This window comes from Heterodontus francisci, chromosome 42 (genome assembly GCF_036365525.1).
Source record: "Heterodontus francisci isolate sHetFra1 chromosome 42, sHetFra1.hap1, whole genome shotgun sequence".
Taxonomy (NCBI): Eukaryota; Metazoa; Chordata; class Chondrichthyes; order Heterodontiformes; family Heterodontidae; genus Heterodontus; species Heterodontus francisci.
The window spans coordinates 15,271,549-15,292,040 of NC_090412.1; the positions used below are offsets into that span (position 1 = coordinate 15,271,549).

Genomic DNA, 20,492 nt, shown 5'->3' on the forward strand with positions numbered 1-20,492 from the left:
ATATATATGATTAAAAAAAAAAGCAGTGGTCCTTGCACTGATCCTCGGGGAACACCACTATCTACCATCCTCCAGTCTGAAAAGCAACCGTTTACACCTTGTTTTCTGTCCTTAAGCCAATTTTTTATCCAAGCTAACCCTGACCCTCCTATTCCATGAACCTCAATTTTGCCAATATGTCTTTTGTGTGGTACCTTGTCAAACGCTTTCTTAAAATCCATGTAGACAACATCCATTGCATTCTCTTCTTCAACCTTCTCTGTTAACTTCATCAAAAAATGTAATTAGATTAGTCAAGCACGATCTGCCTTTTACAAATCTATGCTGGCTATCCTTAATTAACTCAAACTTCTTCAAATGCCTGTTGATTTTTTTTCCCTCTGATTATTGTTTCTAAAACATTACCTGCCACTGATGTTAAACTGACCATCCTGGAGTGCCCTTAAAGCCTGAAATGTTATTTTTTTTCTCTGCACAGATACTGCCTCATCTGCTGAGTATTTCCAGCATTTTCTGTTTTTTTGGTAAAGTGTTTATTGTATATACAACTTTTGACCTGTAAATGGTATTTGTCCCTTTATCCATCTGCAACTGAACTGACGCACGATAGGGCAACACTAAAAAGTTTTGAGGGAAAAATCTATTAAACTAAATTGCCACATCAGCCTAAAGGATACAAAAGAGGTTTCTTCAGACATTGTAAAATAGATTTAAATGAAAGCTCTTTAAAACTTATCCTTCCAGAATACAAATTCATTGTCTTCGCATTACAGCAATGAATCTTATGTCCTGGTTTGAATCATCTTTATGGGACCCATTCCAGCTCTTTCTCTGTATAAAGAAATATCTCCTGATGTCTGTCCTAAATTTGCCTTTCATGCCTCTAAACCTTGTGATCTCCTATTTTGCTGCCTTAACATATCTAAAAAGTAGTTTTGGGCTTACTTTCTGTGTCCTGGCTTGTTTTATTTATGCTACCTTACTTTTCCTATCCTGTTGAGTATCTTTTTAAACTACATGAGGTCTTATTTCAACTTATCACATCATTCTTGCAGCTCTTAATTATGATACCCGGAAACAGTGCTCCCGCGAAACTGTGAAACTTCTGTCTTCATGCATGCCAATAATTCAAATAGATCATTCGGCTCGTGCCGTCCAGAAGCATGGCGGAGGGAGGGGTGTTGGGAGAGACTGTTAATAAAACAATCTTCACGCAGTTATAAAATGTTATGCTATTGGATCTAAACAGCGAAAAATATATTAAAATATTGGCAGTTCAGTTTTATTGTTGAAGCTTGTAAATGAACTGTTGGCTCATGAGTAGAGTAACTAAACCAGAGGGAGGAGATTACTGTATTTAGTTAGCATTTAGTATTTATTATAGAAATCTAGCACTAGGGACCATATAGTTAAGTGTATCATAATTTAGTAAGGATTTAATAAGTATTTATTTTATATTAATTAACTAATTAGTGCTAGAAATGATAGTTAGAGGGGTGAAGTGCTTCACCTGTGAGATGTGGGAGGTCCGTGACGCCTCCAGCGTTCTGGACGACTACATCTGCAGGAAGTGTACCCAGTTGCAGCTCCTCACAGACTGCATGGATCGGTTGGAGCGGCAACTGGATGCACTTAGGAGCATGCAGGTGGCGGAAAGCGTCATAGACAGGAGTTTTAGAGAAGTGGTTACACCCAAGGTGCAGGCAGATAGATGGGTGACCGCTAGAAGGGGCAGGCAGTCAGTGCAGGAATCCCCTGTGGCTATCCCCCTCTCTAACAAGTATACTGTGTTGGATACTGTTGGGGGGGATGGCCTATCAGGGGAAAACAACAGCAGCAGCCAGAGCAGTGGCACCATGGCTGGCACTGTTCAGGGAGGGACAAAGCGCAGAAGAGCAATAGTTATAGGGGACTCTATAGTCAGGGGCACAGATAGGCGCTTCTGTGGACGTGAAAAAGACTCCAGGATGGTATGTTGCCTCCCTGGTGCCAGGGTCAAGGATGTCTCTGAACGGACGGGGCATTCTGAAGGGGGAGGGTCAACTTCCAGAGGTTGTGGTACACATCGGTACCAATGACATAGGCAGGAAGAGTGATGAGGTCCTGCAGGGGGAGTTTAGGGAGTTAGGTGTTAAGTTTAAAAAAAACAGGACCTCTAGTGTTGTAATCTCTGGATTACTCCTTGTGCCACGTACCAGTGAGGCTAGAAATAGGAAGATAGTGCAGCTAAACACGTGGCTGAGCAGCTGGTGTAGAAGGGAGGGTTTCAGATATCTGGACCATTGGGCTCTCTTCAGGGACAGCTGGGACCTGTACAAGAAGGACGGGTTGCATCTAAACTGGAAGGGCACTAATATCCTGGCTGCAAGGTTTGCTAGCGTCACTCGGGAGGGTTTAAACTAGTGTGGCTGGGGGTGCGAACAAGAGCAGTAGGACAGCTAGTGAAATAAATGAGGAGGACATAGTAAATAAGGCCAGTAGGACTAAGAGGAAGAGCAGGCAGGGAGATGTTGCTGAGCACAGCGGGACTGCTGGTCTGAAGTGCATTTGTTTCAATGCGAGAAGTATAACAGTTAAGGCAGATGAACTTAGAGCTTGGATTAGTACTTGGAAATATGATGTTGCTATTACAGAGACTTGGTTGAGGGAAGGGCAGGATTGGCAGCTAAATGTTCCAGGATTTAGAAGCTTCAGGCGGGATAGAGGGGGATGTAAAAGGGGTGGGGGAGTTGCATTGCTGGTTAAGGAGAATATCACAGCTGTACTGTGGGAGGACACCTCAGAGGAGCCATGCAGCGAGGCAATATGGGTGGAGCTCAGGAATAGGAAGTGTGCAGTCACGATGTTGGGGGTTTTCTACAGGCCTCCCAACAGCCAGCGGGAGGTAGAGGAGCAGATATGTAGACAGATTTTGGAAAGATGTAAAGGTAACAGGATTTTGGTGGTGGGTGATTTTAACTTCCCCAATATTGACTGGGACTCACTTAGTGCTAGGGGCTTGGATGGGGCAGAATTTGTGAGGAGCATCCAGGAGGGCTTCTTGAAACAGTATGTAGGTAGTCCAACTAGGGATAGGGCCATTCTGGACCTGGTATTGGGGAATGAGCCCGACCAGGTGGTCGAAGTTTCAGTGGGGGAGCATTTCAGGTAAATCAACATCTGACATGTGGGAGTCTTTCAAACGTCAGCTGTTTAGAATCAAGGACCAGCATGTTCCTGTGAGGAAGAAAGACAAGTTTGGCAAGTTTCGGGAAGCTTGGATAACAAGGGATATTGTCAGCCTAGTGAAAAAGGAAGCATTTGTAAGGGCTGGAAGGCTAGGAACAGATGAAGCACTTGAGGAATATAAAGACAGTAGGAAGGAACTTAAGCAAGGAGTGAGGAGGGCTAAAAGGGGTCATGAAAAGTCATTGGCGAACAGGATTAATGAAAATCCCAAGGCTTTTTATACATATATAAAGAGCAAGAGGGTAACCAGGGAAAGGGTTGGCCCACTCAAGGACAGAGATGGGAATCTATGTGTGGAGCCAGAAGAAATGGGCGAGATGCTAAATGAGTACTTTGCATCAGTATTCACCAAAGAGAAGGACTTGGTGGATGATGAGCCTAGGGAAGGGAGTACAGATAGCCTCAGTCATCTCATTATCAAAAAGGAGGTGGTGTTGGGTGTCTTGCAAAGCATTAAGGTAGATAAGTCCCCAGGACCTAGGGATCTACCCTAGAATACTGAGGGAAGCAAGGGAAGAAATTGCTGGGGCCTTGACAGAAATCTTTGCATCCTCATTGGCTACAGGTGAGCTCCCAGAGGACTGGAAAATAGCCAATGTTGTGCCTTTGTTTAAGAAGGGTAGCAAGGATAATCCAGGAAATTATAGGCCGGTGAACCTTACGTCAGTGGTAGGGAAATTATTAGAGAGGATTCTTCGGGACAGGATTTACTCCCATTTGGAAACAAACAAACTTATTCGCGAGAGACAGCATGGTTTTGTGAAGGGGAGGTCGTGTCTTACTAATTTGATTGACTTTTTTGAGGAAGTGACGAAGATGATTGATGAAGGAAGGGCAGTGGATATTATCTATATGGATTTTAGTAAAGCCTTTGACAAGGTCCCTCATGGCAGACTGGTACAAAAGGTGAAGTCACACGGGATCAGAGGTGAGCTGGCAAGATGGATACAGAACTGGCTCTGTCATAGAAGACAGAAGGTATCAGTGGATGGGTGTTTTTCTGAATGGAGGGATGTGACTAGTGGTGTTCCGCAGGGATCAGTGCTGGGACCTTTGCTGTTTGTAGTATATATAAATGATTTGGAGGAAAATATAGCTGGTCTGATTAGTAAGTTTGCGGACAACACAAAGGTTGGTGGAGTTGCGGACAGTGATGAGGATTGTCAGAGGATACAGCAGGATATAGATCGGTTGGAGACTTGGGCGGAGAAATGGCAGATGGAGTTTAATCCGGACAAATGTGAGGTAATGCATTTTGGAAGGTCTAATGCAGGTGGGAGGTATATAGTAAATGGCAGAACCCTTAGGAGTATTGACAGGCAGAGAGATCTTGGCGTACAGGTCCACAGGTCACTGAAAGTGGTCACGCAGGTGGATAAGGTAGTCAAGAAGGCATACGGCATGCTTGCCTTCATCGGTCGGGGCATAGAGTATAAAAATTGGCAAGTTATGTTGCAGCTGTACAGAACCTTAGTTAGGCCACACTTAGAATATTGCGTGCAATTCTGGTCGCCACACTACCAGAAGGACGTGGAGGCTTTGGAGAGGGTACAGAAGAGGTTTACCAGGATGTTGCCTGGTCTGGAGGGCATTAGCTATGAGGAGAGGTTGGAAAAACTCGGATTGTTTTCACTGGAATGAAGGAGGTGGAGGGGCGACAGGATAGAGGTTTACAAAGTTATAAGCGGCATGGACAGAGTAGATAGTCAGAAGCTTTTTCCCAGGGTGGAAGAGTCAGTTACTAGGGGACATAGGTTTAAGGTGCGAGGGGCAAAGTTTAGAGGGGATGTGCGAGGCAAGTTTTTTACACAGAGGGTGGTGAGTGCCTGGAACTTGCTGCCAGGCGAGGTGGTGGAAGCAGATACGATAGCCACGTTTAAGAGACATCTTGACAAATATATGAATAGGAAGGGAATAGAGGGATATGGGCCCTGGAAGTGCAGAAGGTGTTAGTTTAGGCAGGCATCAAGATCGGCGCAGGCTTGGAGGGCCGAATGGCCTGTTCCTGTGCTGTACTGCTTTGTTCTTTGAGTGATCGGAGTGAGGGGTCAGGTGGGTCACATAACTGGTGTGGTGCTGAGTGATAGGAGTGAGGGGTCAGGTGGGTCACATGACTGGTGTGGTGCTGACTGTGGTGGCTGTTGATCAGTCGGAAGAGTTGAGCTGATCTGGGAGGCTAGATTGATTGTGTTGGATGAGGGACTTCAGATATGTGGAGAGACTAGAGAAGCTCAAATTGTTTTCCTTATAGCAGAGGCAGAGAGATTTAATAGGGATGTTCAAAATTACATGGTGTTCTGATCGAATAAATAGGGAAAATTTGTTTTGATTGGCAGCAGTGTTGGTAACCAGAGGACACATATTTAAGATAATTGGCGTCCCTCCACATGCGCATTGTGGTGCGGACCACATTGGGTGTTTTTTGGGTAGGTCAGTGGCGCCAGCGCTATGAGCTTGCACCAGATGTATAAACTATAGCACCATATTCACTATTATTGCACTTGCTCAGCCCTTACTGCAGCCAGAATGCACCTCCCCTTTAAGCGGTGCAGGCTGGCTTTAAGTAGTGCAGGCTAGTATTAAGTGGCGCTAGCCTCACACAAACTTGGAATCCCTGAAGTTTGGATGATGCCTGCATCAGAAGAAATGGGCACATGTTGTTCCCACATTGCGATCCTCACGCTATCGAATTTTGCCTCCAGAGTTTTGTGCAGTGAGTTGTTGTGATCTGGAATGCACTGTCTGGAAGACTGGTGGAAGCAGATTCAGTAGTGACTTTGAAAAGTGAATTGGATGTATACTTGAAAAGGAAAAATTTGCTGAACTTGGAATGAGAGCTGGGGGATGGGACAAATTAAGTTGTTCCATCAAAGAGCTGGTGCAGGCATGATGGACTGGCTGTATGATTCTATGTTCCAAGAATGCAACTGGGGGAGAAAAGTTGTGCATTATTAATTAGTGAATAACGAATGTAGGTTAGAAGAAATTTGACTGATATGATAGTTGTCTCATAGAAAGACTAGAGGAAGAATTTGCATTTATGTGGTGCCTTTCACAACCACAGTATGCTCAACATTGAAATAATTACTTTTGAAATACTGTTTGAAATAGGTAAATATGGCCGTCAATTTATAGACTGCAAGGTCCCATAAACACCAGTTAAGTGAATGGCCAGTTAATCTGTTACTGATTAAGCATAGACAACGTTTACATGATGGACACAAAACATCTTGTTGCAAGGATATTGGGGTTTTACTTGCGAGTTGTAACTCAATGGCCTTTAGAGCCAGTTGGCTGTTGAATCAACTGCATTGAGAAAGGCAGTCATTTAAAACTCTTAGAGGTCATTTAGAATCTTAGAGTCATAGAAGGAGGCCATTCAGCCTGTCAAGTCTACACTGACTCTTTTAAAGAGCAATCTAGTTAGTTTTTCACCATATTCTGCAGCATTTTCTCATTATTTCAGATATTTATCCAATTCCCTTTTGAAGGCTACTATTGAATCTGTATCCAACACACTATCAGGCAGTGCATTCCAAATCTTAACCACTCATTGCTTCAAACAATTTTTCCTAATGCTGCCTCTGGTTCTTTTGCCATTCGTCTTAAATCCATACCTTCTGGTTTATTGACTATTTAGCCATTGGAAACAATTTCTCTCTAAACGCTTCATGATTTTAATTACCTCTATCAAATCTCCTTTTAGCCTTATCTGCTCTAGGGAGAACAACCCTAGCTTCTCCAGTGCGGTGCCAGATTGGACACAATACACCAGCGGGGGGTTGAACTAGTGTTTTACATGGGTTTAGCATATCTTCCTGGCTTTTGTACTCCATGCCAATACTTATAAAGCTCAGTATCTTATATGCTTTATTGACTGCTTTGTTGTTAGCCCTGTTCTTCCATCTTCAAAGATTTGTGCACAAGCACCCCTAGATCGCTCTTCTTTCACCCCCTTTAAAAATTGTACATTTTAAAATTTATGAGAAATGGACTCCGTTGCTGATTTGATTCTTATGTTGCATGAATTACTTTGATCTGTTCACCTGTTTTTATTGATTTGACAACGCTTCATTTATTTGTGGGTGATTCATTGATGACAATTTGTAGTACATGAAAAATTACTTGCTTTAAAGGTTTTGAGGGATTCATAGGTGGCTTAGAAAATAAATACAACTGTCAATGCAAGCAGGCTATGTTCTCTTTGCAGTAGATTAATCATAAAAGGAATGTAAAGCAATAAGCTTGAATGATAAATTGTTCTTTTACTGTTAATAATTAAACATGACACAATCAGCTTTTTGATCACTATCATTAATGCGCAAGACGCAGAAACCTGATTCTCTCAGCAGAATACTCATGGGATAGGATGATTCTGTCAGAATGTTCTAGATTGTGATTAACACCCATAGGAGTGTTATGGAAACAGCGGATATTGCCAAAGAGTATATTATTGCATCGTATTTCTAGCCTTTCCATTGTTGTAAGGTGGAAGTTTTAAATGACCTAACAATAATCCAGCAGGTCACGTTAAAGGTGTGACAAAATACCAGCTTTGAGCAGGCTTCTAACTGTCAGCCCAGTCATTTTATAAAGCAGATGATGGGGAAAAAATGGCTTCAGTTGTGATCTTTTTGTACGATAATTTAGTGAAACAATAAATTGGTAAGTTTTTAAAAGTATCCTCATTGCATCGTCTGGGTTTTATTAGTGACTATAGTAATAGAGATGAAATGTGCTCTTGTGTAATTGTTAAATTGAGTATTGGAGGTTAAAACTTTAGGAGATTTCTGCACCAGAGGGCAGCAATCACACAAAGCTGTAAAGCACTGCAGCTTGAGCAGTTCATATCCTGTTAACTTGGTGATCACCACTAATCTGCAGTGTAGGCTGTTCAGGCATCCCACCCAATCAGAACCAAATTTTAACTTCTTTAAACACAGAAATCAAATTTTTGGTTTTATTTTGTTAAACATCTGACTTAATATTGATTATTTACCCACAGCTTACTTCATAGTTTTAAAGGAAAGTATGCATCTTCCTCCTTTAGAGTATGCTCAGGGGTAGTAATTGCTTATACGTATTGGCAGATAACTCCTAAATTTTAGTTGGCATAACTTTGTTTGCCACTATTTCAGTTTTAAATGTAATGATTCCCAAATCTTTCCACCACTCTGGTTTTTTCTCCTCATGTCTGGATCTGCTGTAAATTAATTAATTGAGATTGATTGTCATGATTCTCCATTAACTTCATTATTCTTGTATGAAGTGTCTACCAGGATGGTAGAAGCAAACCAGATGGACCGCAATCTTTTTTAAATCTAGCATTCTTACGCAATCTCCCTCCTTTTATGCAATAGTGTTGAGCATTGACGAATTTTTTTTGCATTTACTATTATGATTGACATCTAGGCTGGACAACCTTCATTATCTGATATAAAAACAGAGTGCTGGAAATACTCAGTAGATTTGGCAACGTCAGTGGAGAGAGAAGCAGAGTTAACGTTTTAGGCCTGTGACCTTTCATCAGAGTCTGCAGTATTTTGCTTTTATTCTTCATTTGATCATTACAGAGAGCATCAACAGGATGACTTGGCTAAACCTATAGAATTCCAAGCTATTTCTCTTCTAGCTTATCTGTAGTAATACTGGAATGATTGTTTATCAGAAAATACTAAAAACGCCAACATTTGCTTTATTATTACAATTATGATGTTTTGATGTTTACTTCCTTGGAACATAAGACCATGGGTACAGGAGGAGGCCATTTAGCCCCTCCAGCCTGTTTCAACATTCAATGAGATCATGGCTGATCTGTGAACTAACTCCATCTACTCACCTTTGCTCCATATCCCTTAATACCTTTAGTTAACAAAAATTTATCAATCAAACTTAAAATTAATAATTAATCTTGCATCAATTGCCTTTTATGGAAGAGAGTTCCAAACTTTCACCACCCTTTGTGTGTAGAAGTGTTTCTAATTGTAATCTTGACAGTTCTGGCTCTAATTTTTAGATTATGTTGCTGAATCCCAGACTCTCCAACCAGCAGAAATAGTTTCTCTAACTTAGCTGTTCCCTTTAATGTAAAATAAGGATGTAAAGGGTTAATACCAAAGACAGTGAGAGACTGCTCCCACTGTGTGAACTATGATATAACAAGTCACATGAGCTAGGCTTGAGAGGAAAGTATAGCAGCACGAAGGATGCTAGCTTAGGTGGCTTGCGGAGAGTGTATATAGCAACTGTAAATAATGAAGAGTTGTTAGTTAACCTTTATCAGAGTCTAAGACTTTCTCTAGAACGCCTTACAACACTACTAATTCAAATACAACCAAGCCCAATATGGTGGCAGCGGTAAAATGATAGTGAAAGTGATCAGGAGAATTTGAAGATCATCTTACCTTTGGAAGAAACACCAGGTGAACAACAGAGAAATTTAAAGATAAATACTGGTCTGGTACAGTAAGAAAACTACTTACCTACAGAAGAGGCTGCGAAGAGCTCCACAGTTGTGGTGAAATACGGCTGCACCATAGAACAGAAGCATGGTGGCCTGCACGTAGAATCCAGCGATCAGGTGAGTTCGGATACTGACGGTCGGGGATCGGGTCAACAGCCTTTGAAAAGCTTGCAATAATTTTCTCAAAGGCATTGTGCTCGAAAAAGTGGGGGAAAAACGGGCAATACCCAATCCTTCATTTGGGCTGAATGCAAGGGCGAAGAGCGGGAAACATCTAAAAAGCGTAGGAAACGCCTAAAAAGCATAGGAAACACCTTAAAAGCATAGGAAATGCCTGAAAACAAGGGCAAAACCTCCTTTAAGGCAGCCAAGCCTAAAAAAAGTGACTTTATTAAAGAAAGGGGAATACTCTTTAAAAAGCCTATTAAAACAGAGGGCAACTCTCAAAAACAGCAGGGACACCTCCATTAAAACGTCCAAGCCTGAAAAAAAACCAAACAAGCATAATTTCTTAAAGAAAGGGCAACACCCTAAAAAGTCTATGGAAGAAAGCAATCTGGATCCAAAATTGGGAATGCCTGAGAATTTCCAGAATCAAGAGGGACCCAATCAGATTCAAAATTGACTGTCATGGAGAAAAAGGTTCCTAAGGTTTTGAACTGCTTCGCAATTCCAGACAAAATCTGAAGTGGAACAAGTGAACATCCTCCTATATTCAGTAGGTGCGATTGCAAATTATGTAATTGTCTGACAAGTGATCAACAAAGCTACCAATAAATTTGAAGAGTTACTCCAAGCCTTTGATATTTTAATCGCCATACCAATAAAATCTTGGAAAGAGCCAAATTTAATAAACGGCTGCAGATGCTTGGTGAAATCTGTAGACTCCTATATTAATGACCTGTATAGATTGGCAGAAGGTTGTGAATACGGCGAATTAAAGGCAGAACTAATCAGAGACAGCATAGTTGTCGGCATAGCGGATCAATCCTTGTCAGACCTATTACAATCCAAGGAAGAACCTACACTGGAAAAAATCATTCAAATTTTAAGACAGGCTCAAGTTCGCCAACAGAATCCTACAAGCTGAAGACAAGCCATGGATGAGGAGGAATTCAATGCCTGTCCAACCAGTTAAGTCAAAGCCAGGGAAACACTGAGGAACAGAAAAAATATACAGATGAGAGGAAACCTTGCCAATGTTGTGGCGTCAAGAAGACTCACAGATGAGAGCAGTAATCAGCAAGTAAAGCTGAGTGGTTTAATGTTGGAAAAACTGTACACTATGGAAAGATGTGCCACAGCAAAATTTCTTTGCTTAAAGGTACAAAGCAGAAGATCTTCACGCAAACAGCAGTGAATCAAGTACAGTAATACCCACAAGAGAAAGAACCAGGAGAGTTCTTGGGAGAAATCAGTAATCCAGACCAAGATTTCTGGACACTTCATGAATTTTAAACTTGACACAGGCTAGCATCACAGTATTGTCTGACAAAGAGCCTTGGGTGAAAAGACGTTACCTGCAACGGACAGATGTACAGTTGCATAGTCCAGGCGGGAGACACCTGCAAGTAAAAGGCAAACTCTAAGCAACTCTTCAGCATTAAGGAAGACAACTGGCAGAGACTTTATACGTCATACACCATCAAGAATTTTCTTTACTGTGCGGGAATGCATGCTTGGAACTGCAGTTGATTGAAAAGGTAGCTGACGTCAAGCAAACAATTCTTTCCATTCATCAGCCGATGCGGTGTTGAGGGCAACCGTAGATCATCCATCACAGGAAGACTTGAATTTCGTATTTGATATAGAGTCATACTTGCGCGCACAGTACAAAGTTGGGCAGAAAGCATAAAGAAGTTGTGAGAAATACGATGAGCACAGAATAATGATGGAGTACATTTGCATTAGACAATATTGTACACGTGGGTGGCCACAAGAAAGTCTAGGAGGGAGAATAATGAAGATGTTCCATGAGTATAGGAAATACTTTACCATAATTGACAACTTATTAGTTTACTAAGACAGAATTGTTATTCCTACTTCAATGAGATCTGATATCTTAAATCGATTGCACCAAGGCAATTTGGGTGTAACCAAATGCCGAGCGAGGGCACAATCTTCGGCATGGTGGCCTGGGATATCTAAGGATATCGAGACCATGATCAACAACTGTCAGACATGGATGGTACAGAGGCCAGAACAGCGCAAACTGCTGTTGATTATCCACTTTCCAATTAGACCTTGGCATTTATTCATGATTGGTAGGAAGTCATATGTCATCATTATCAACTACTCTTCCAGGTGTACGACCACCGAGGTAGTTATCAGAATCCTTAGACATCTTTGTGACACATGGGATTCCAGATTAAATATTGTCAGACGATGAACCACAGCTCGTGAACGAATGTTTTACCTAGTTGGCCGTCAAGGTGGGCTTTCAGCATCTTACAAGCTCACCGAGGTATCCACAGTCCAATGGCGAAGCAGATTGAGGTGTGAGAACCATAAAATAATTACTCAATAAAAATGAAGATCGTCCTATCTCACTCCTAGTTTATTGTTCAGCGCCACTGCTTTGTGGATTATCACCAGCAGAATTTCCAAAGGGAAGGAAGTTAAGAACACGGCTTCCAGTATTGTCTCAACAATTAATGCCTGGATTGAAGACGGAAGACTACGAGAAAGTTCAACAAAGAGAAAACTCTTACAGAAGGAAACAAACCCAGAATTGCAATAAGAGGTTTTGAGCAAGAAGCTTACCCAAATTAAACAATGGTCAAAAAGTTTGGATACGTGACCTGGAATGAGAAGGTACAGTAATACATAAACATGAGGACTATCAGCGACCGTATGTTATATGAATGAATTAATGAAGGGAACATACAAAGGAATCAGAGGAATATCATTTCTATTCCACAGAAGCAACAGCCAGTAATCCATCTACAAGATCCAGATGAAGAGGAACAAACCCAAACTGAACAGACTGCTACAACCCTAGAAATGAAAAACCAAGTCAGCAACCCAGACTTCCTATGAAGACTGCTGATCATTCCAGATAGATTACAACCAGATTGGGTGGAGTTGTCAACCTCCGATGAGATTGAATCTGTAAAATCAGAGATTTAGAACCAACCATAGAACCGTAGAAAAGTTACAGCACAAAAAGAGGCCATTCAGCTCATCCTGTCTGCACTGGCTGGAAAAACTAGCTGCCCAATCTGATCCCAGCACCTGGTCCCAAGCCTTGCAGGTTACAGCACTTCAGGTGCAGGTACAGGTCCTTTTTTTCTTTAATGAGTTGAGGGTTTCTGCCTCCACCACCGATCTGGGTGGTGAATTCCAGACACCCACCACCCTCTGGGTGAAAAAGTTTTCCCTCATGTCCCCTCTGATCCTTCTATTTTTCACCTTAAATTTATGCCCTCTGGTAATTGACCCCTCCACTAGGGGAAACAGTCCTTCCTGTCTACTTTATCTCGGCCCCTCATAATTTTGTACACCTCAATTAAGTGGGGAGAGAAATTTGTAGAGAAGTCATAAATGTATATATGTTTGGAAAAATGTTGGATTAAGACTTGGCAGAAGATGTAGTATAAGGATTTTTTATTATTTTTTATTTAGAGATACAGCACTGAAACAGGCCCTGAGGCCCACTGAGTCTGTGCCGACCAAGAACCACCCATTTATACTAACCCTACAGTAATCCCATATTCCCTATCATCTCCCTACACTAGGGGCAATTTACAATGGCCAATTTACCTATCACCTGCAAGCCTTTGGATGTGGGAGGAAACCGGAGCACCCGGCGAAAACCCACGCAAACACAGGGAGAACTTGCAAACTCCGCACAGGCAGTACCCAGAATCGAACCCGGGTCCCTGGAGCTGTGAGGCTGCAGTGCTAACCGCTGCGCCACTGTGCCGCCCATGTAAAGGGTTATTACCAAAGACAGTGAGAGTGACCCCTCCCATTGTACGAGCAACCACATGAGATAGGCGCGAGAAGAAGATATTGCAGCACAAAGGATGCTAGCTTAGGTAACTTGCGGAGAGTTTATACAGTATCAGTAAATAATAGTTGTTAGTTGACCTTTACCAAAGCCTACGGCTTTCTCTAGAATGTCCTACAATTCTACGAATACAAATACAACTAAACCCAACATTTAATACCTGAAAAACTTTGATCAAATCAACCCTTAACATTCTAAATTCCAGGGAATGCAACCCGAGTTTAAGTAATCTGTCTTCATAATTTAACTCTGAGTCCAGGTATTGTTCTGGTAAACCTACCACTGCACTTTCTCGAAGGCCAATATATCCTTTCTAAGATGTGGTGCCCAGAACTGTTCATAGAACTGGAGGTGTGGTTAACCAGGGCTTTGTATAGTTGAAGCATGACTTTTGCTCCCGTGTATTCTAGTCTTCTCGATATAAAGGCTATTAGCCTTTTTGATTATTTTCTATATGTGTTGATGACATTTTAATGATCTGTGTATCTGGACTCCCAAGCCTCTTTGACCTCCATTGTTTCTAGCATTTCACCATTTAGAAAGTACCGTGTCCTTTTTTAGGTCCAAAGTGCATGACTTCACAAAGGCCAACATTGAAATCCATTTGCCACAGTTTTTCCCATTCATTTGATCTATCAGTATCTCCTTGTAATTTTATGCTTCCATCTACATTGCTTTTACAATGCTCCCTATCTTTGTGTCATCAGCAATTTGCATATGTTGCTTGCTATCCCATCATCTAAGTCGTCAATAAATATGGTGACGAATTGAAGCCCCAGCATATCCTTGCAGGACACCATGAGTCACATCCTGCCAATAAAAGAACCTCTCCGATAGCCTTACTCTCTGTCTCCTGCTCCACCAAATTCCTAATCAGGTCAATAACTTGCCTTAATTCTACAAACTTTAACTTTAGCTAATAGTCTCTTATCAAATGCCTTCTGGAAGTCCATATAAATAACATCCGTAGACATTCTCCTCACCACTACTTTAGTCACCTCTTCAAAAAATTCAATCAGGTTCAAAAAGGGGTGTGGTAAATTGTCATCAATAGATGTAACTTGGGACCTAAGTATGTTATCCATTGAATTAAGGTTTGAACTTTGGAGAGAGAACCTGTTCATACGCATGGATTCTGTTTGGAAGTATTATGGGTCTTGGTTGCTGACTGATCCTTTGTATAGCATGAAACTAAATGCATTTCTTTTTCGCTATTGAAGTTTCTGCGCAAGCTATTGCCTGAATTGTATTTTATTGTATAAGATTCTTGTTCACCCTTGTACCCTCTTCACACATGCCTGAAAAGAAACATATGTTATATGGACTGTAGCAGAGCTTACTGTTAGTTTAGCTACAGTACATTATTTCCATTGATTGCATGTGATGTTAGGACTGGGTCATCTTTGGCAAGTGTAGAATGGCACACTTGTTAGTAAACCTTTTTTATTGCTATTAGTTATATTGAAACATTAATATCGGTGTTCATTCTAAAAGGCCTGAAGTGGTTTCAAGTGGGGAAATAAACTACTAGTGTCTCATTTATTGGCCTAGTGCAGTTAATCAGAAGAATGGGAGATAACTACAAGACAAATTGCTTTTTTATGACATAGAAAGCGATCATGTGAGGATTGATTAAAATATAGTGGATTTTTGTTAGGCTTTTTTGTTAACTTGTCTTAGTTTGTGGGTGAGTTCAGTGGGCTCCCTCATATCTAAACTTAAGTAATTGACATTGTATCTTAAATCAAAATAAAACTAGGGTTTGCAAATTTTTCAAATACTTTTAAGATCATAGTAATTGTCTTGAGTTAATTTGATTAAGCTAAAGGTCAGCTTGACAAGTTTTACTCTATTCCTGATTTGATGAAGGTCAAATTAGTTTGGGCAGTAAATGAAGTGTCTACATAATGGGTTTCAACCAGACGTGTCACGATAAAAATATTTTGTCTTCTGTTGTCAAATTTTCCTTTCTGTATTTAATTTATTATTAATAGATAGCTTTTATAGGAAATTTGTATCCCTAACAATGAGACATTTGAAACAGTGATAGATGATTTCTATATTTAGTGCTGAAAATGTTTCATAGATTGTTGAAACGGGAAGAGAAATAGAGAAAGAGCAGTAAGTAAAGTGTTTCATAGAGTTCTTGTAGACAGTGTCAAAACAGCAATGTATACAGTATCATGCAACATGCTGCAGAATAAGACTGTAACTAATGAATTTAAATGTCGTGGTCCTCTGCTGACCGACATGAAATTGGTTTTAAAAAATCTGAATTAAAATTTAATATATTCCAACGTATGTGGGATAGTTTTTAAATTTTAGAGAAAACTGAACATTTTGGTTCAACATTTCAGTTTTTAACTTTGAAATAGTCTTGCTTTGAGCACCAAACCTGTTACTGATTAAATATTTTGAATTGTCTTCCAGACATATTAGCAAGGAATTAGAAAACGGCACAATAAGAGGAAACACAAATCCATTGTTCCAAGCTTATATTTACTGTAATGTCCAGCTTCACAAGAGAAAGAACACATAATGAAGCACCCAAATAGTGTTTTTGTTGCATGAAAAATTGTTTCTCCTAACCTTTAAATATGTTGTTTTCATTTAAAAACTTCTGATACTATGACTTCAATTAAGCAACTTGGAATTGACAAGAGCAGATGAAGACCTAGAATATTCTTGGAGGTTTGACCAGCTGCCGTAACTTCGACAGAAACCTCATTGTGCTCTTTATCCAGAATTTCTGCTAAAATCACAGTGGTCGAATGGGAGACTCCCTGAGGAACTTTGTGACATGTGTTTACATCCTCTTCAAATGAGAAAGTAGTTCATTTTCCTGAGAGTTTGGATTCATTTTGTATATTATATCTAGTTTGAGTTTAAATTTAGTGTAAAATAGAGCAAATTACTTTATTCAAGAGTGATGTTCACTGCCCACGTTTCACTCAAGCATGACCATGTTCCTTGTGAATTTTGCATCGTTCCTGGAAGAGCAAAGACTGCAAAATTATTCAGCTTAAAATGATGGATACATAGGAAAAGTAGGAGTACAAGTCGAGATGCAGGGAATAGTTTGAGCAGAGGTCTTGCTAGTCCCTTCATCGCCATTCATACTTGAGCTCGCAAAATATTTGGCTGGAAGGCTGGTAACCAGGTTACTATAATATTTCTTCAAAATCAGCTTATGAATTGTCACGATCAGAACTTAATATGTTCTTCAAAGCCCACCTTTACCTAAGTGCATTAGAAGAGATTGTGCACTGATAAAGTGTCAGCAATCAAGAACAATATTTTCATACGACTTTCTATGGAGCAAAGGATGGGAAAGCTCATCATTCTGGGCTAGAGTTCCACAGCATGGATGTATCTATCCAAATATCAGAAGAGTCATTTGAGACCTTGCATATTGGAATTTGAAAGTGCTTCTAATCCTAATTGAAAGTGTGATGGATCAGCACCTATGATGTATGTTTCTGGAAACTGTCAGATGATTGTGTTTGAGGCATAATCAGAAATTGAGGATTCTGCCATTGTGTTTTTGAAGAGGTAGTTATGTCACTCAATGCTGAAGCGGTGCCTAATTTAGTATCATCTTTACGAGTCAGTTGATAGGTCTGTTGCATCTTTCAAGGATTTTCACTGGACATTCTGCTACTTGCCTCTATCTGAAAGAAATGTACCAAATGGTCTGGCTTTCCCCAGCAAAATTTGCAGTGATCACCAAGGACTACAACTTTTTGCCTGATGAAAGCCTTTAGAAAGTCTATCGTGAATTGGTCAATTCAGTGCAGTATTGGGAAGTTTCCTTTCACTTGTTTGCCTGCCCGTCTAAAAGAAATCAATTAAAATGGACTACTTTTGAAGTATGTTTTACCTAACAGCTTAGCTGAGTACTAGTGGGTCATTTCATGGGTAAGTAGTAAATTCATTTGTCAGTCTCAGGATAGGACTTCTCCATTATGATATTGTCATGTCATGGCATAAAGATTAAAAGTGCCACTCTACTGAGCTGCTTGTTGCTGCAAATTTAATTTTCCATGACTATTGGCTTTTATAAACAGGGGAGCGTACATGCAAGCACAAAAATTGTTAAAACAATATTTTCTTGACAGAAACTGATCCTTTCCATGGCAACAGTAATAGCGTCATGAGTTATTTCTTTGCATAGCTTCATTGTGCACAATATTTCAGGTTACAGAAAAGGCAGGGAGAATATTGGATGTTACTATATCCGGATAAAGTTTTTAGAAAAATGTGATCAAAAGCAATTGATATGCGGGGAAGAATTACAAACTTGTGGCAATAACAAGACTGCTTAGTAATCTGTGAGCAGCCATAAAAATAGATAGATCAATTGATTCTAATCAGACTACACTGTAACGTGTTCTGGAATAGAATATTCACTTCCATTTACTCTCTGCTCTAAGTACTCCCCATTATGTAACAGAATAATAGTATGAGCAGCATATGTTTTCAATTAGAAAAAATCCATGGCCGAAAAACTGGCAGATGTGAACCTTTTTGTTAATTTGGCAGAAGGGGGTAGTACTCGCTGGGAGGATTTAAAACAATAATTTTATGCAGATGAGGATCCTTCACCATTCGTAGCACCAGCTCACCATATTACACTGCCTCACAATTCAACCACCATGTGCTGACCGCTCAGCACAACGGGATGCGAACTGACATCAAGGCCTTCTCGCCAGCATTATTGAAAGAGATCGTGCAATATTTACAAGCTAGTTGCTGTTTGAGTTGACACCATTTTTGCTTTGTTCCAGCATTCTTCAAAGTTCACTTTGTCTGCACAGGGAGGGGTTTGGTGACTTTTGCCATAGCTGCTGCTGTTTTCTGCACAAATGATCTGGCTCCATACAGGGGTGGCCTGGTAATGCTGACTTTGAGTATGGACTACAATTGGGAACAACAAGGAAGATACCACAGAGCATGAAAAGAGGAGGGCACTCAACAGGAGGCCATATCGACAGTCTTCAGGGAGCATTTCTCCAACTTCAATTTGGCAGAGGAGCAATGAATGAGGCAGCTTCGCTTTACCAAGTTACTGAGCCTCAGCAGCCATAATTCCAATCTCAAACCAGTTCGTGGAAAGTACTGCCTGTGAGTGTCAAGATCACCATCGCCGTCGACCTTTATGCCACTGGCTTATTTCAGGCTGCAACAGATGTCATCAATAACATCTCAGTTTACAGTGCAGAAACACTTGCATCTCTTTCACTATTGACAGAGAAGCAGGATGAGAGAGCATGAGGTTCTGGTCACAAAGCAGACTTCCCCTTGCAAGGTACCATTAACCGCATGCATCTTGCAAATGTGTGCCTACTATCCTAGCAGCAATCATGACTCATTTTGCGCCAGTCCTCTCTATTCTAACCAGGCTGCCAAGATACAGGCTGACTATTGGTTGAAGAGGGGTAACACCTCTGGACATGGCTCATGACTCCAGTTATGAAACCGCGCAAAGCAGAGAGCAAACAATTGGTGTCCTCAAGCAATGCTTCCATTGACTGGAACATTTTAGAAGAGTTTTGCTGTACAACCCTGAGCGGGTATCCAGATTTGTGGTCATATATTGCACGCTCTACAGTTTTGCTGTCATGAGGGACCAGCCCTTAATCACTACTTCCAAACCAACAAGTTCAGGATGAGGCGGAGAGGCAGCGACCAAGACAGCTCCTATCTGCCCAAGCTCTTGGAGACCAACTCATTGAGGAATGGTTCAACTCAGTCACATCTCCCATTCCCCGTTCATCAACAGTTCCACAATCCTTACCTGTTGTCTTACAGCCACTATCAGGTTGCTTTCCTTCATTAGACACTTACTGGTCTTGCCCTCACTTCACTAGAAAGATGAATACCAACACCAAATCCAAATGCGAAATCAAATTTATTCACCCTTGTGCATTCTCTTAGTGGCTGCCTTGCATGTTTCTTTCTATACTGGTCTGACACCTCAGCACTCCTTGTGCTGTGCTGGAGAATAGAGAACTGAAGTGGTGTGACACTCCAGAAGCCTCTTTCAACAGTGACTTCCAGAGCCAGGATGGCAGCTGTCTGAATTTCCATGACAGCAGTTTGTGCTGCCAACGTTAAAAGTAAAAGGTGAGGTAAATTAGAGAGTTATGCCAAGATTAGTGTTCAAAACTCTGAAGATTGTAGGAAAATTGAGTAAGTTCCACAGTTTGAGCTCTGGAAAGATCAAGTTAGATTAAAATAAGCAGTTGGTTGCCATGCCACATGACCTTCCAATGTACAAAACTCTTGTGTTTTTGGAGTTACTTTAGGTCAGAGGAGATCAGTTACAATCAGAGAAAGTAAGCCTTCTATTCTTGACTTCATACATGACTCATTTTTTAAATAACATTATTGAGATAGGACAAGATTTGGGCTGATTCCCTACCACTCCCAAAAAATCCCCATGTCTGTATAAACACAGACTTAAATTGTACTCTCTTATTTGTAAAATTGCTCAATTCCTATCTTGCTACATATTCTTTTATTCACTCCTCCTTTTGTCTCCCCAAGTAAAGTGCAATTTAGGATGAGGGAAAATCTGATGAGGCCACAAGACAAATGACGAAAGGACACCTGCTCAGCCCAAAGTATAATGTTTTAGAGTGGGAGAAATCAAAGATTGAACGATGCTTACAAGTTCCTCTTTGTGTGTCGGCTACATTATAAATTATAGTTTATAGTATTGTAGCTTTGAACCAACCAGCTTCTCGAATTTATAAACACAACCTTGTTCTGATTTTGTGCATTTAA

At 40.7% G+C, this 20,492-nt stretch overlaps 1 protein-coding gene across 3 annotated transcripts in view; it reads left to right on the forward strand.

Moving 5' to 3' along the window:
- LOC137355466 (adenosine kinase-like) overlaps positions 1–20,492 on the forward strand; it is a 240,118-nt gene that overhangs the window by 80,226 nt on the left and 139,400 nt on the right. The gene's annotated exons all lie outside the window — the stretch shown is intronic.